This window comes from Manacus candei, unplaced genomic scaffold, assembly GCF_025592945.1.
Source record: "Manacus candei isolate 608988 ecotype Guabito, Panama unplaced genomic scaffold, ASM2559294v1 h1tg000142l, whole genome shotgun sequence".
Lineage (NCBI taxonomy): Eukaryota > Metazoa > Chordata > Aves > Passeriformes > Pipridae > Manacus > Manacus candei.
The window spans coordinates 1,647,344-1,662,983 of NW_026138190.1; the positions used below are offsets into that span (position 1 = coordinate 1,647,344).

At 47.1% G+C, this 15,640-nt stretch overlaps 2 protein-coding genes across 2 annotated transcripts in view; both read left to right on the forward strand.

The window, feature by feature from the left end:
• The window catches only part of LOC127462839 (zinc finger protein 239-like), a 172,603-nt gene that overhangs the window by 107,171 nt on the left and 49,792 nt on the right, over window positions 1–15,640 (forward strand). The window contains 1 exon segment of the mRNA XM_051771762.1: window positions 5,652–6,022. The gene's annotated coding sequence lies outside the window, so the exon portion shown is untranslated.
• LOC127462895 (serine/threonine-protein kinase pim-1-like) overlaps window positions 1–15,640 on the forward strand; it is a 120,049-nt gene that overhangs the window by 86,765 nt on the left and 17,644 nt on the right. The gene's annotated exons all lie outside the window — the stretch shown is intronic.

Below are 15,640 nucleotides of genomic sequence, written 5' to 3' on the forward strand. Positions count from 1 at the left end.
TCAGCTGCATTTTGGAACCTGTTTTAGAATAGAAGCTGAAAGTGCTGACAAGGAGCACTTACTGGATAGACAGAGAATTTGTTTAATAACAGTAATATAAGCCATTGGCAATATATTGAGCCAGAACTTTAGTTGTAAGAAAGTCAGTTCCAATGTGCTGATTTACAGTGACTGAGGCTCCAAACCCCTCTGGCTGTTCTCTTCATAACAATTGGAAATGAGAGAATTGAGCAAATACACCCTGAACACTGTGAGTGTTTTGTTCTGTGGTTTTGTTTTGGTTTGTTTTTTGTCAAGAAAGCTTTTCCATTTCTAGCTGGTGTAGGTGTGTCCCTTTTGCATTCCCTTTTCATGGCCATTCACTTGGACAGAAGTTTTGTTTGATCAAAGAGCAGAGGAAGACAGGCTGCTGCTGAGCTGGGAGCAGGAAGGTGAGGTTCAATCATCACCTGCAAGGAACAGAAAAGGATTCCCAAGTCATACCAAGAGAGATGAAGGTTGTGGTGGCTGCTGATTCTGTGCTGCATTGCAGAGTTGTCTCTGAGGGGTTCTTGGTGCTGACTCAGTAACTCGGTGCTGACTCATCTACAGAGCAGAGCCTCAAAGAATTGGTTTGTATTTCCTGTGTGAAACAGAAAAGGGAAGATACTCTGAAAAAAGAATGGCCTGAGCAGTGAAGGGCTTCTTTAGGCTCTCATGTGCTCCGTGTGTGATTTGCACAGCACAGGAAAGTTCAGCAGTGACAGATGTGAGATTTTGCTTTGGACTCTTTAGCACCTGCCCTTTCCTGTCTGCTTGTTTGCCTCTGGAATAGTGCATTGGCTCTGCCTCTGGAATAGTGCATTGGCTCTGCCTCTGGAATAGTGCATTGCCTATGGAATACTGCACTGCCTCTGCCTCTGGAATAGTGCATTGGCTCTGCCTCTGGAATAGTGCATTGGCTCTGCCTATGGAATAGTGCACTGCCTCTGCCTATGGAATCCTGCACTGCCTCTGCCTATGGAATTGTGCATTGGCTCTGCCTATGGAATCCTGCACTGCCTATGGAATCCTGCACTGCCTCTGCCCATGGAATAGTGCATTGGCTCTGCCTATGGAATACTGCACTGCCTATGGAATCCTGCACTGCCTCTGCCTCTGGCTTGGGCTTGTTCCCAGCAGCCAACATTGACCCTACGGACCTGTAGCTGCTGCTGTTGGTTCAATCCCTACAGGAGATGGTTCCTGCAGCCAGGGGATTTCAGTCAATGTTAGTTTAGGCAGCAACACCTCTGGGACTGGATGTTGAACCCCATCACAGGATCCCTGATCTAATCATGCAAACAAGTGGGAATCCTATCATACAACTTATATTTGCATCTGAAAGAATTTGTTCCTGCAAGTGGATCACTGAAGCCAAGAGGCCCCCTTAGAGGAATGAACAAACACAGCAAACTGATGTTAGGTCAGAATTAATTAGGAGAAAAGATCGAACCTGGATATATGAGATTTTTCCCTGTGAGACAGATTTGGTTTTCCATTTTGCTCAGTATTACACTGAGAGTCACATCATAAAACTTTTTTGAAAGATTTCCTTTATGTCAAATTTCAGTCCTTTGGATACATCAGTTGTTATTCTCTCTTCTCCTCCTCCTTTTTCTTTCTCTCCCTTCTCTCTTTTCTTTCTCTCTCTCTCTCTTCTCTCTTCTCTCCCTCTCTATTTTCTCTTCTTTTGTTCTTTCCTTTTTTCACCAGGATTCTTTTCCAATGGGATTCTTTCTGTTCCATGTCTTCTGTTTCTTTTTCATTTTTCTTCTCTTACATTCTCTTATGTCACTTCATGTGAATTTAAAAACGAAAAGAAAAATTAAACGTAGTTTTTTTAAAAAAAACTCATTGTGAAAAAAATCACAATGTGAAAAAAATCACATTTAAAAATATTCCAAATTCTCAAACACTTGCATGATATCTATCTAACTTCAGAATAATATAATCTCTGATTTTGATGAAGAGCATAAAGCACTTGAGTAAAGTGGAAAGGTTTGAAGGTTTGAGCCACTTGGCACAGCTGAGGAAGCTTTGAAGTTCCTCTGCTTGCAATGAACTCTGTGTTCCTCCAGCAGAGTTCTGTCACCCTCTGACATTTTCATCACCTTTCCATATTAGGAAACAAAAAAAAAAGCTGAAGTGGGGGAAAATGAAGGTTCTTTTAAGATCTTGCTGAGGCTGAAATGTAGAGGGAATCAAATCACTGCTTTGTTCCCAGCTTTAGCTGGGGACAAAACCGGAGATGATCTTTCTTAAACATGACAGCCATAAAAGTGCTTTTGCTTTATTGCTGGTTCCATTTACAGTTAAAAATTACTCTGTGGGATTTTTCTCTGTAGTTTCGAAAAAAAAAATCTGAAATCGAGTTTTAAAAATTTGAACTTTTATATCTGAATTCTTGAAACCCTTTGCATAATTAAAATATTTTTCCTTCCTATAGCTTGTTTCCAAGCAAACATCAGCTTGGCTACCACGTAAAAGGGGATATCCTTGTGCTGTAAGATGGGGAAAATGTAAATACCTGCAAAATTGTGAGACAATGAGACACAAAGGCCACTGAGACTGAAGAGAGAAAAGGAGAGAGAAAGGGAAGATACAGCAGTTTATTCTTTTCCATAGTAATGGTACTTGCCAAACATACCTTAATGTCTGAGATTTCTGATGTAGTTTGTTGGCTTTTTTACTGTCATCAGAGGAGTGAATATGAGCTTTATGCAAAGTAAGCCAAGAGTACAATTCTTTTTCAAACTAAAAATAACCTCTGAATTTTCAACTTGTGTTAAAGAAACCTTTTTGCAGAGTTCTCTGCTGTCTTGCCATATAATTGAAGTGAGGGAATGAAAAAGTATCCAAAAACATCAATAATGCCAAAGCCAAGGAAATCAAGATTTGGCCTTTTGCCTGCATTTTAGAGAAAAACTGTCACAACTGTCTCCCAAATAACTTTGATAGAAGGAAAAAGGAAACTGGACTTGAGTTCAGTTCATGCTCCTCTCAGGAGGTGTCTTCCTGACACCGTCCCTGCTCTTCTGCACTCCCAGGCAGCACTGGGACTTTGTTTTTCAGGGTGATTTGCTCCCTTCCAGCCCAGTCTGCAGCCACTTGGCATTTCTGTGTAATCAGAAGTTCTGCTCAGCTTTACTGAACGAGTGAGAAGCAGAACTGGCACACAAACTCTCAGTGGTCTGTAGTGTATTAATCAGTAAAATTCTCCCAGTTTTAAGCAGAGTTGTGCTATTTATCACAGCAAATAAAGTAAGGAAGAATTAATAAAAATGGGGCAATGCTTGTAATTCTTCTGCATAAACCTAAAATATTTCTTTGTGTGACTTCTCTTTCATCACTTAATATTTGTGTCTCTGTTATTTGCCTTTTCTGTGACTGTTTCAGAAGGAGGGCTTTTCTGTTCTTGTCTTCCCAGCTCATAACTTTTATTCCTAGGATCAACTCTCTTCTCACATTTTTAAGATACCAGATTTTGATGATGTGGTAAGTATTACTGAGCACAGTATGAGTGAAGTCTTGCCAGAGATTTCATTACTACTTCCTTACATTTACATCCTACATTTATAGCACTGTGTTGGCTTTTAAATTTATTCCTAAAGTTGTCTAGACTTCAGAGAAAAAAAAAAGAAAAAAACCAGGAAAAAATGAGAAAAAAAAAAACAAACAAAAAGAAAGAAGAAAGAAAAAAGAGAAAAAAAGAAAAAAGAGAAAGAAAAAAGTGGGCTAAATAAAGAAGAAAGAAAGAAAAAGGAGAAAATAAAAGAAGATAGAAAACCTACAAACCAAACTCGTCCTATCGAGTCCCGCCGCAAGGACTCCAACTCCCACAATGCCCCGCGCGGGGCGGGGGCGGGCGGGGGCCGTGGCCGCGCGCTGATTGGCTGCGGCGCGGGTCAGTGCAGGCGGTGCGCGCGCAGAGCGAGCGCCATTTTGTCCGCGTGGCCGCGGTGGTGGAGGAGGCGGCGGGGCGGCCTCTGCGCTGAACTGTGAGAGCTGGCGGGGGGGCGGCGAGAGCGGGGCTCTGGGGATCCCCTCGGGGGCTGCGGGGAGCGCGGCTGTGGGTGGAGAGGCTGGAGGGCTCGGGAGGGCTTAGCCGAGGAGTTCGGGGGTTCCCGAGGAGGTTTTGAGCGGTCCCTGGGGGGGTTCGGTGTCCTGAGGGGACTTAGGGGGGAGGCTGAAGGTCTCTGAAGGAGTTTGGGGATCTCTGAGGGGGTTTTGGTTTCTGAGAAGATTTGGAGTGTCCCAGGTGGGTTTTGAGGGTCTGTGAGGAGGTTTGGGGGTCGTGGGGGTTTTGCGTGAACTTTTTAGGCACTTTTGGGGTCTCTGGGGGGTTTAAGGGGTCCCAGACGGTTTTGAGGGTCCTTGAGGGGGATTGGGGGGTCCCTGAATGGGCTTGGGGGGTCCAAAGTGGGTTTTGCGGGTCACTGGGAGGGTTTAGGGGGTCGTGGGGGGGTGATGAGGTCTCTGAGGGGATTTGAGGGGACCTTGAGGAGATTTTGATGGGTCGAGGGGGGGATTTCAGGGGTTTTGAGGGGATTTTGTGGAGTCCCCTAAAGCCCAGCAGTGGGGTTCAGGGGGTCCCCCAGCCCCAAGGGGTCCTAGGGATGCCTCCCAAAATCCGGGGGGGGAGATGTACCACATCTGGGTAAGGGGATCCCAGTGCCCCCAGTATATCCCATTGACCTCCCAGTGACCCTCAGTACAGCCCAGTAACCCCCCAGTGACCACCCATTGTGTCCCAGTGACCTCCCAGTGCTTTCAAGTATGGGCCAGTGATCCTGCAGTGAGCACCCAGTAACCCCCAGTATGGCCCAGTATCCTCCCAGTGTGCCCCAGTTCACCTCCAGTCCCTCCCAGTGCCCTCCGAGCATTCCTCAGTAACCTCCCACTCCCTCCCAGTGACCCCCTGGTTCCCCCCAGTGTGTCCCAGTATCCTCCAGTAATCACCCAGTGCCCCCCAAAGCCCCCCAACTGTCCCCAGTGTGTCCCCAGATGCCCTTGGCCTTTCTGTGAGCGGGGAGTGGGCATTTTTGTGGTCAGAGGGTCCAGGGGGGGCTCCTGGGGTGAGATGGAGGGTTGGGGACATCAGGGATGGGGTCTGGGGACAGTGGGGAGGGGTTTGTGGACAGTGGAATTGGGGGTGTCAAGGGGGGAACTGGGGCTGTGGGAAGTCCCTGGGAACATTGGAGACACCAGGGGGGTCTCAGGGTGTCAAGGGGGGAACTGGGGACACCAAGAGGGTCTTGGGGACACCGGGGGGGTCTAAGGACTCACCTGCTCGTGGTGCAGCCCCTTTTCTTTCCCCCAAGCCCCTCTAACTCCCCCCAAATGTCCCCTAACCTCCATTTTCCCTTTAGTTCCCTCCCCCCACTGATCCCTTTGATGCCCCAATGCCCCCAAAACCTGTTTTAACTCCCCCAAATACACCCAAAGGCCCCCAAACCCCCCTCAAATCCCTTCCAACCCCCACAAAGAGAGATCACCCGGCACCCTGGGACAGGAACACAGTGGGCTGTACTGGGGGCACTGGGCTGTACTGGGAGGGCACTGGGGGGGGGCTCAGGTGTCCCACGACAACGTGGCCCAGCTCCAGGAGAGATCCAGGGAGCAGTGAGGAGGTACTGGTCTGTCCTGGTCTGTCCTGGTCTGTCCTGGTCTGTCCCCCCAATCCCCAAAGCCCCTCCCCAGCTCCCCCAGGACCCTCCTGCACCCCAAAGCCCCCCAGGCCCCCCCAGGCCCCTGACTTGGTCCTGCTGCCCCTTGAGCATCTCCAATTCCTGCAGAACCAGGCATTTCTTTGCTCCCCAGGGTCGTTCCCACACCCAGAATGGAATCTGGGGGCAGCAGGATGTGCACAGTGCTCCCATTTCCTACAGTGCAAAGGGGCTGCAGGGAATGATTCCCCTGCTCTTGCAAATCTGCCAAAACCTGCAGGGCACAGGAGGGGGAGCTTCAGGAATTTGCTGGCATTGGGAGTGGAGCTCACAGGGTATTGAGAGGAACATATCCCTCAAATACAATCTCTGTGCATACACAAGATCTGTCTGGACAGGCAGGTAAAGCAATAATCAGATATATTCTGTATCATATGTATGGCACATATTCTATAGAATCCATCCTTAGCTATTGTATGATATATCTATAAGATATTACAAGTAACAAGCAATAACAAGGCAAGTGTCCTCCTTAGGGACACACTTCAGAAGGGACCTTGCACTTGACCCCCCCTCTCTTCAGCTTCGAGCCACCTGGTGCCACAGAGGGGGACAGAGCTCCTGTGGAACATCCTATTCCAGTGACACAGAGCAAGGAATAAACCCAAACTATTGCCTGGGTTTGTTCCCTGGGGGTCTCTGCAGCAGCAAGCACAGCCCCACACTGACTGCTCTGGGCTGTGCAGGCATTTGTGCTTCTGCCTGTCTGACACACACACACAAAAGTCTGGTGTAGTGCTGCCCTCAGGAACCCCCCCCCAGCCTTGCTCCAGCTAAAGCCATGGAATTTGTCTTTGTTTCCCTTGGGTTCAGGGCCAGGCTGTGCCTGTGTCCAGCCCAGAGGCTCAGAAAAGCATTTCTCCAGTCCCACTGCAATCTGCTGCTGCAGACAGGACCCAGGCACTGGTGGCACTGGGAGTGAACAGCAGAGTGTTTCCAGGGGCTCTCTGAAGGAACACAAGTGTCCAAAGAAACCAGCACAAGTGTCCACAGATGTCCCAGTCCTTCATCCCTGAATGAGCTCGTTCAGCCCAGGAAAAACTGTCTAAGTTCTATTTCCATGGAAGGTTTTTCTCACTTTAACACCAGTTTAGTTCCAAACCGGTTTCATCATTTCCTCCTCCCAATTTCCCTGAAGGACACTGACAGAGACCATGGACACTGACAGGGATCACAGAGTTTGTCCCTTGGCCATACAGCTCCTGCTGTTTGGCAGCACAGGAGAGGTTAATTAGAGCCCAGGCTCCAATGCCAGGGTGTCCCTTGAAGATGAGCTTGAAATCAAACGACTTTCCTGCTGGAGGGTTAAATTCAGTCCCCATCACCTTTTTTTGGGCTGAATCTTCATATTTTGGAGTATTTTTTAGCTCAATCTTAACTTTTTGCAGTTTGGGGTGGCGAGGGTCTTCTTGCTATTTCTGAGGGGGTTTTTTTGCCTGAATCTCAGAGGTTTGGGTTTCTCTGGGCTGAATCTTGGTGTTTTGGAGGTTTTTATAGACACAGGATGCCCGGTGAGTTCTAGAGATGGACTTGGGCAGGAGGAACCCCCAAGCCAACACACTCAGCCCTTGTTTCCACCCCACATCAGGATTTGTCCTTCCCAAAGCTTGACCAGATGAAGGAGGCTGTGAGGAAGAGGAAGATGCCTTGGGCCCCCCAGGCAGGTGAGGAGGAAGTCAGTGTCCCTTTGGGCGGGTGTTGTGCTGGCTCTGTCAGCCCAGCATGGCCCCGGCTGCAGGACAACCCCGCTGGCGCCGCCGTCCTGCCGGGGCCGGAGTTGGGGGGATGTCCTTGGCCTTCCCTGTGGGCCGGAGGCAAATCCCCTGCCTGTCCTTCTTGCTTCCTGCCCCAGGCCCCGAGCTGAGGACGGAGAGCCCGGAGGACAAATCCCCCCGGCAGAGCCTGGTGGGAGAGGCCGTTTTGAAGGGCTCCCCGGCGCAGGAAGGCAGCGGGGAGGAAAAGGGCCGGAGATCCCCCCGCAGGAGGGGCTCCAAAGCCAGCCCAGGGTGCTCTGAGGAGGAAAGAGCCAGCCTGTGCCGGGAAGGCGGCCGGAGCTTGAGGGGGAGCTCTGAGCTGGTGGTCCCTGAGCAGCCTCCCAGCAGGGAGAAGCCCTTCAGGTGCTTGGAGTGTGGGAAGAGCTTCAGGAAGAGCTCGAGCCTCTTCACCCACCAGCACATCCACACTGGTGTACGGCCCTTCTCATGTGGGGAATGTGGGAAGAGCTTCAACTGCAGGTCCCACCTTATCCAACATCAGCGCATCCACACTGGGGAACGGCCGTACACGTGTGGGGAATGTGGGAAGAGCTTCAGGCAGAACTCCACCCTTGTCAAGCACCAGCGCATCCACACTGGGCAGAAGCCCTACAATTGTGGGGAATGTGGGAAGAGCTTTAGGCAGAGGTCTGTACTGATCCTACACCAGCGCATCCACACTAGGCAGAAGCCCTACAAGTGTGGGGAATACAAGTGTGGGGAATGTGGGAAGACCTTTAGGCAGAGCTTTGAAATGATCCTACACCAGCGCATCCACACTGGGGAACGGCCGTATGTGTGTGGGGAATGTGGGAAGAGGTTTCAGACCAACTCGCATCTCCTCGTGCATGAGCGGACACACATGGATGAGAGGCCCTTCCTCTGCACCGAATGTGGGAAGGGCTTCATCCAGAACTCCCACCTCATCAGGCACCGGCGCATCCACAGTGGGGAGAGGCCCTACAAGTGTGGGGAGTGTGGGAAGAGCTTCACCGAGAGCTCTAAGTTGACCTCACACCAACGGACCCACCGGCAAGGGAAGCCCTCGAGTGCCCCGACTGCGGGAAGAGCTTCGGCCGCTGCTTCCACCCCAAATGAACCCCCTGATGGGGAGGCAACCCCTGGAGTCCAGTGACTGTCAGTCCATCCCTTTCGACCACAAAGGGCCAGTCCCCTTTCCCAGGGGCAGGTTCTTCCAACAGAACCCTTCCTGGGGGTGTGTGGAGATTCCTGCCTTGGCTGGGGACCCCCCAGGGTCACTGCTGGAGGTTGAGAGCAGAGATCTCCCCATTGGTCTGGGGGAGTTCCATCCATCTCTAATAAACAATTACTGCTTTGGTGCCAGCTTGAGTAGAATTGCTTCAACAATTGCTTTAGTGTAGAGCACTGTCCTATCTTATCCTGTACCCATGGTAGTTTTAGTGTTTCTATTGTGCAGTAAATAATTGTGATGAAGATCTTTTGTCTGATCATTTGTAACCCTAAATAAATTATCTATCTATCTATCTATCAATAGATCTGATTTGCCATCATTAAAACATGGGGGACAAAAGTGGTTCAGTCACACCTCCCTAATTCCTCTAAACTTAAAATGTTGGCAAGATTCAAGGCTGAGATTGGATCCAGCGGCCCCCAGCACCCCACAGGAAGTTGGGAGCTCAGGGGAACTACTCCCTTTCCCAAAACCTGGTGCCAAAGACCCCCATGGGTCTGCCGGACCCACCAGACAACCCCTCCTTTTCCACCCTTCTCCCTGTTCCTCCCACTTTTCCGTGGTCCCCTCAATCCCCAGCCCCCTCAGGATCACTTTTGGGGTCCCAACCCCCACTTTTTCCCCCCATCCCACCCCTTCCACATCATCCCCCCACTCCCCAGCCCCCTCATGCTCAGTTTGGGGGTCCCACCATCCCCTTTCCCCACTCTTCTGACCTCTCCCACTTATTTCTCATCACCCCCCAAACCTCAGTGCTCTTCCCCCTCCACTTTTGAGGGGTCCCACTCCCCTCCCACTCAGTTTGGGGTCCCACCACCCCTCTTCTCCACTCTGACCCCCCTTTTCCCACCAACTGCCCCCTTCCCACCCCCCACTCACCCAAGAGCTCCTCGCCCACGGCCGGGGGGCTCCCAGCACCACCAGTGCCCAGAGAAATCCCCCAGAAAAGGGGTTGGGTGGAGTCCTGGGTGGGCTTTGAGTGCATTTGGGGGTCCTTGAGGGGCTGTGGGGAGGTTTTAGGGGTCCCAGCACCTCTTGGGGTGAGCTGGGTGCCTGTTGAGGGGCAGGTGCCCTCCCAAATGTCATTTTATTGTAGAATTCTTTCAACAGAAGAACCTAACTTGTCACATAAATAAGGTTGACTCTAATTACAGTACTGAAAAGTCCAGTTGATTTACACAGAATGAAAAGAAAAACCAACACAAAAAAAACCCCAAGGATGAATACCCCTGAGATTATATAAAAATGGCATACTTCATCTAAATTGTATCCTTTTCTGGGTAAAATTGAAATTGGTCTCAAATAGGTTAATGTGATTGTGGGTAGGAATTTTAAGTAATACTCTACAGCTACATTTCACATGACCCATTTCCCCCATGTTTATATATTCTTCTTTTTTTAGAAGTATAAGCAAGCTGCAGTTTTGCAGCAGGAAATCTCCTCTAGCACAGAGTTCTTCCCAGAGATCTTAAGCACAGCCTGGATCTCATGCCAAGGCTCAGGTTTTGGAAAGGCCTGGAGTGAGACCTCTGCAATGAGGTGAATTCCCTGCTCACAGATGATCAATCTGCTCTTCCAAGCTGTTGTGCAGTTTTCCCTTTCTCTCCTGGCTCTCCCCAAGCAAGCAAAAACATCCATGTTCTCCCAGGCAACTCCAGCTGCTGTTTGGATCTTCGTGTCCCAACTGTCTCGTGCAGCTCCAGAAGACAGAAAGCAACCCCAAAGCTGATCAGTGCAGGTGCCACATGTCTGCAGCATGGAAAGGGCCCAGCTGGAGCTGGGGGAGATCTGCCCAGCCCCAAAAGCACGGGGTGGGGAGGCAAAGGGAAGGAGGGAATCGGAAGAGAAGGACACAGTTGGAGCATCACTGCCTGTCACGGGTGACAGCGGGTCTGTCAGCACCTTGGCACATACTGACGAAGCAATAGATGTTGACCAGATCAAAGTATACCCCTGAGATGGACTGAAAAGAGAGGACTGAAAATGGAGGCCCTGATCCTGACAACATACTGATGCATCCTGAAGAAGCTGTCCCGTGGGAACAGAGAACACTGTCTCATGAGAACAGGAGCACTGTCTCATGAGAACAAGGACCTGTTTTGAACGAGAGTAGTTGGGAAAAACATCAACATGAGAGAAAAATAAGAGCAGGTGCTCAGGACTGTTGTGGGAAAGAACTGGGCTGCTTTGAGAAAGAGCAAAGTTATTGTGAGAAAGTAGAGTTTAGAAAATGCACCTATTAGCTGTAAGAATTCTGGTGTGAAAGTTTGGACTGTCCTATCCGTGTGCATTACGTGTGTTCAAAAACTGCAAAGCAGGGACAGCAGCCCCGGGCGGCTGTCCCTGCTTTTCCCTTGGAATAAACTTTGCTGGAACCTTTTTCGTGTCGCTTTGGCCGTTCCGACATTATCAGCGACATCTGGTGACCCCGACGTGATCGCAATGTTGAAGACGGATTTATCTCCAGTTGCGGAACTGCCGTGACTTCCCTCCTAGAGGGGGAAAGAGCAGAGGATTTTCTCTCCTAGAGGGAGATTGGACCTGTGGGGCGAAGCACAGGGGGAACGGAGCCCGGTGAAGCTTGAGAGCGGGTGGTTCCCGCGAAATGGTCCGGACCTGAACTTTTTGACCCTCATTAGGTAAGCTAACGGGGGTGCCACCGGGGACTATATTTTAACAATGGGACAGCGCATAACGAAGGAGGAAAGTGTAGTTCTATCTACGTGGAAATCCCTCCTTAACCGAAAGAATGTCAAGGTTACTGAATTTTATTTACGACGTGCTGTTATAGTACTGAAAATAAGGCTTTGAAGTTACTATGTTAAGTTGCATTTCGTGTGTTTGCCTAACACTTGCTCCGTGAGACTTTGAAAGATTTAGAAGCGTACGGGAGGCAACAATCTATGCAATAATTCATATAAGAACTAAAACTCTGAAATGCAGTTGCCCAGAAAGATAAGCAGGTTGTCGATGTAACAAATTGTCCTTGAACTACAGCTCCAAGCAAAAAATGCAGAAAAATTTAATAATTCACTCCCGGAGACAAAAAAGAAGTCAGGACCCCCCCTCTCCATTGCCACTGCTGCAGAAAAAGCAGTTTTTCCACCAGATAACTCCACCGAGAAAACAACTAAGAAAAGAAATCCAAGTCAAGATTTATAAGTGAATGGAGAGGGACAGAGATAAATTAGAACAACGGGGGCTGGGCAGAAAACAAGATAGCAAAGCCCATCCCTGTATAAGCCTTCGAACTCAAAAGTCAGCATCTGCTTCCTTTTCTTGCTTATTCACAGCCTGAGTTACCTATTTTTTGTTCATGTACTAATTGGCTGTTTCAGTCTCACAATGTGTGTAAGATAAAACACAGAAAAATATGCAACAAATCAAGTTTGGTGTCATGGAAGCCTGAAGACAACGATCCCTACCGGGGGGTGGAAAGAAAAAGGGGGTAAAAGACTGCCTTCTGATATTTCTGTTAATTCTTGTGTTAACTGTAGTGTCTGTGGAATGTGGTTTTGTGAACTCACAATATTACTGTTACTGTGTGTGTGTATGTGAAGAAACAAAGTTCTTTGCCAGGAGAAAAAGGAAAAAGAAAAGTAAAAAGCCTTCCCTTGAAAAGATTCAGCCTTGCCAGGGAAAGAAACGGAGTGTATTTCACATGATAGAGATGGTCTGTTGCTTGGTAACTTAGCAGAAACTTTATTCACTCCCTCAGAGCTGGGAGGAGAATCAAAATATCCTGCTTTGTAGAAATTGCAACTTTGTAACCTTCTGATTGGAGAAAGAAATTGTCTTACAATTTCATAACATAGTCTCACTAACTGTTTTCTGAAGTTGTTCATTAAAATAACCAAAATTGTTTCAGAATGCATACATAAATGTAATGGAGAAATAGAGTTTTTAAAGTAACTGCTGATAGACAACTGCCTGTGATAAGACAATTCCAGTGTGTGTGTGGGGAGTGATTCTCCGGCAGAGCTCTAAGCACAGCTGCTCTACCTTCCCTCTCCCCCCCCGCTCAAACAGCTCTGTAAACATTCTTTCGTTGCTTCTGTATTTTACAGATAGCTTTAAGGTAGATTTTTTTGGTGGAATACCTAGCTCAAAAATATCTTATTTGGCAGGGGCAGTTTTTGCCAGAGCAAAAAGGGAAAAATAAATAAGTTGTTTCTAGCTGGAAGTTTCCACCTTTGTGGAAAGAGAGATAAAATCTAAAGATATAATACAGGAAACTGCCTAACAACAGACAGTGTTTCAAGTTTAAACTGCATCTGTCCTAGTCCCTGTGCTAAGCAGCAGAGGTGTGTCCCTGTTATCAGGTGACAAGCTTAAACCAGAACTTTTGCTGCTTTGCCAGGTGTGCATTCTGGATCCCCTGGTATACTCTTATGAGCAAAACCCTAGTTTAAAGCAGCCTGAGTGAGTTTTACTGTGGCTTTATGTAAATTGCTAAAGTTGAGAGCTACTTTAAGAGTGTTAACTTCTTAAATACCTCGATGTAAGTTAAACTGTTACACCTATTTTGTTTAAATAAGATGTTTAAAGTTTTCACGCATATCCCAGAAAAATATATAAATATCAGCAAAAATTCAGAATTAGCTGCTTATAAATCCTAGCTGATCATATCGTTTCAGAGGCTGGATGAGACTGCTTAAGTTTTAAAAGGACATGACTGTTCTCCAGTTTCATTTTTTATATTCAGAGAGGCAGGAATCTGCCCTATGAATTTGTGAATCCTGTTCAAATCACAAGCCATGTGTGGCTTGATAATAGAAAAGTAAAAGATACAAAACTATATTTAATCCAATTATGCAACTAAGACCTTATAAAAATCAGTAATCCCATCCTCTGAAAGATTTCCATATGCTGAGATTTTGAACAGCCAATTGTTTCTTCATAATGAAAGCTGCTATTTGCTTTTATTGAAGTTACAGTGACCTTCCTGAAATTCACTGTTTTCCTTTACAATAGGAGAGAATTTTTCTGCAGTACAACATGATAAAATGCTGCTCAAAATGATAAAAGCAAAGTAAAAGGAAATACAGAAGTTAGAGACCTAAAAAGATGAGCAAAAACTAAATGTGATTGTTCTAACCAATGTTCTTTGAGAAGCAGGATTGAAGAATGCTCCAGGAAAAAATTCATAAAACCAAGCCATAGAACCTATCTCCTACAGAGAGAATCATACTGCACAGAGTCATCACTAGGCCTTCAGCTTCAAAGAAAAACTGCAAAATTACCCATGATACCCACTTAAAACTGACTGAACTATTAATAACAAATTTGTGAGTTTTTTATTAAAGGTGAAGAACAACTAAAAGAAGCAGATGAACAAGAGCTGAGAGTTAATTACATCCCAGACATTGGAGACAACTTGGACTGACTTCTCACAGAAGACACTGAATTTCAAACTGTATTAGCAGACTGTAATAGTGATTTATCTATTCATTTTTCTAGGTACCGACTATAGACAGAAATCATGTGTTGCTGCCAATCACTCATTACTCATGTAACTCAGACATTGGTTTAATTCTCCACAATTTAGGAAGTTTTGAAAAACTGTAAGGACAAGTAATGTTATAATTTGCTGGTTTTCCAGAGCTAAAACAATTATGCAGAGATTCCTAACTCACTTATAGGACAAACTGTTGTCAAGAAAACATTTTACACATCAAATGAACATTTTAAAATATAAAAAGGGGGGAAAGAGACCATGCAGGTGCATAAACAGATGCTAAATCAGAGTAGATCTCATTTAAATTTGTTAGGCCTTATATTCCTTGTAGGTATTCCTTTTCAGGCCAGGTACAGTTGTTGGACGTGACTACCAAAGATGACAAACTGAGAAGTACACAGCCAATAACTACTTAAAATGTAAAGTGTGTAATTAAAATGTAAAAGTATAATAGAAATTCCAGCTATGTGTGAGTGAAGTATGACTGAGGTGGCCACCAATGAATGACTGGAAAAAGATTGTATGAGAGAGAGAAACTGTGTAGATATACATGTGTGTAGACTTAAAAATACTTTACATGAGTGTCAAGATTTTAAAGGACTGTGTTACATGAATGTCGGACCATAGTGAGTCCTTATTCTAGATGGTAGATGAACTCTCTTTTTTCTTGGTGAAGTGTTGTTATCCATCCTCGTTGGGAAATGCTGCATTGCTTCTTAGCTTTGAATCAGGGGTTGTCGATACTGATGCCTTGCTTGATCAGCCTGTTGCAAAGGGCCCTGCAGCAGACTAAGGCCATCTTTGTCACACAAATACAAAAAAGGGGGAATTGTCAGGGGTGACAGCGGGTCTGTCAGCACCTTGGCACATACTGACGAAGCAATAGATGTTGACCAGATCAAAGTATACCCCTGAGATGGACTGAAAAGAGAGGACTGAAAATGGAGGCCCTGATCCTGACAACATACTGATGCATCCTGAAGAAGCTGTCCCGTGGGAACAGAGAACACTGTCTCATGAGAACAGGAGCACTGTCTCATGAGAACAAGGACCTGTTTTGAACGAGAGTGGTTGGGAAGAACATCAACATGAGAGAAAAATAAGAGCAAGTGCTCAGGACTGTTGTGGGGAAGAACTGGGCTGTTTTGAGAAAGAGCAAACTTGTGGTGAGAAAGTAGAGTTTAGAAAATGCACCTATTAGCTGTAAGAATTCTGGTGTGAAAGTTTGAACTGTCCTATCCGTGTGCATTACGTGTGTTCAAAAACTGTACTTAAAGGGGCTGCGCAGCAGCCCCGGGCGGCTGTCCCTGCTTTTTCCTTGGAATAAACTTTGCTGGAACCTTTTTTCGTGTCGCTTTGGCCGTTCCGACATGATCAGCGACAGGCCTGGGCTCTGGCAGGGATGTCCTGTGGCACAGGGGCTCAGGATCCAAGGTAAGAAGGCCAAGTGCACATGGCAAGAGCCAGA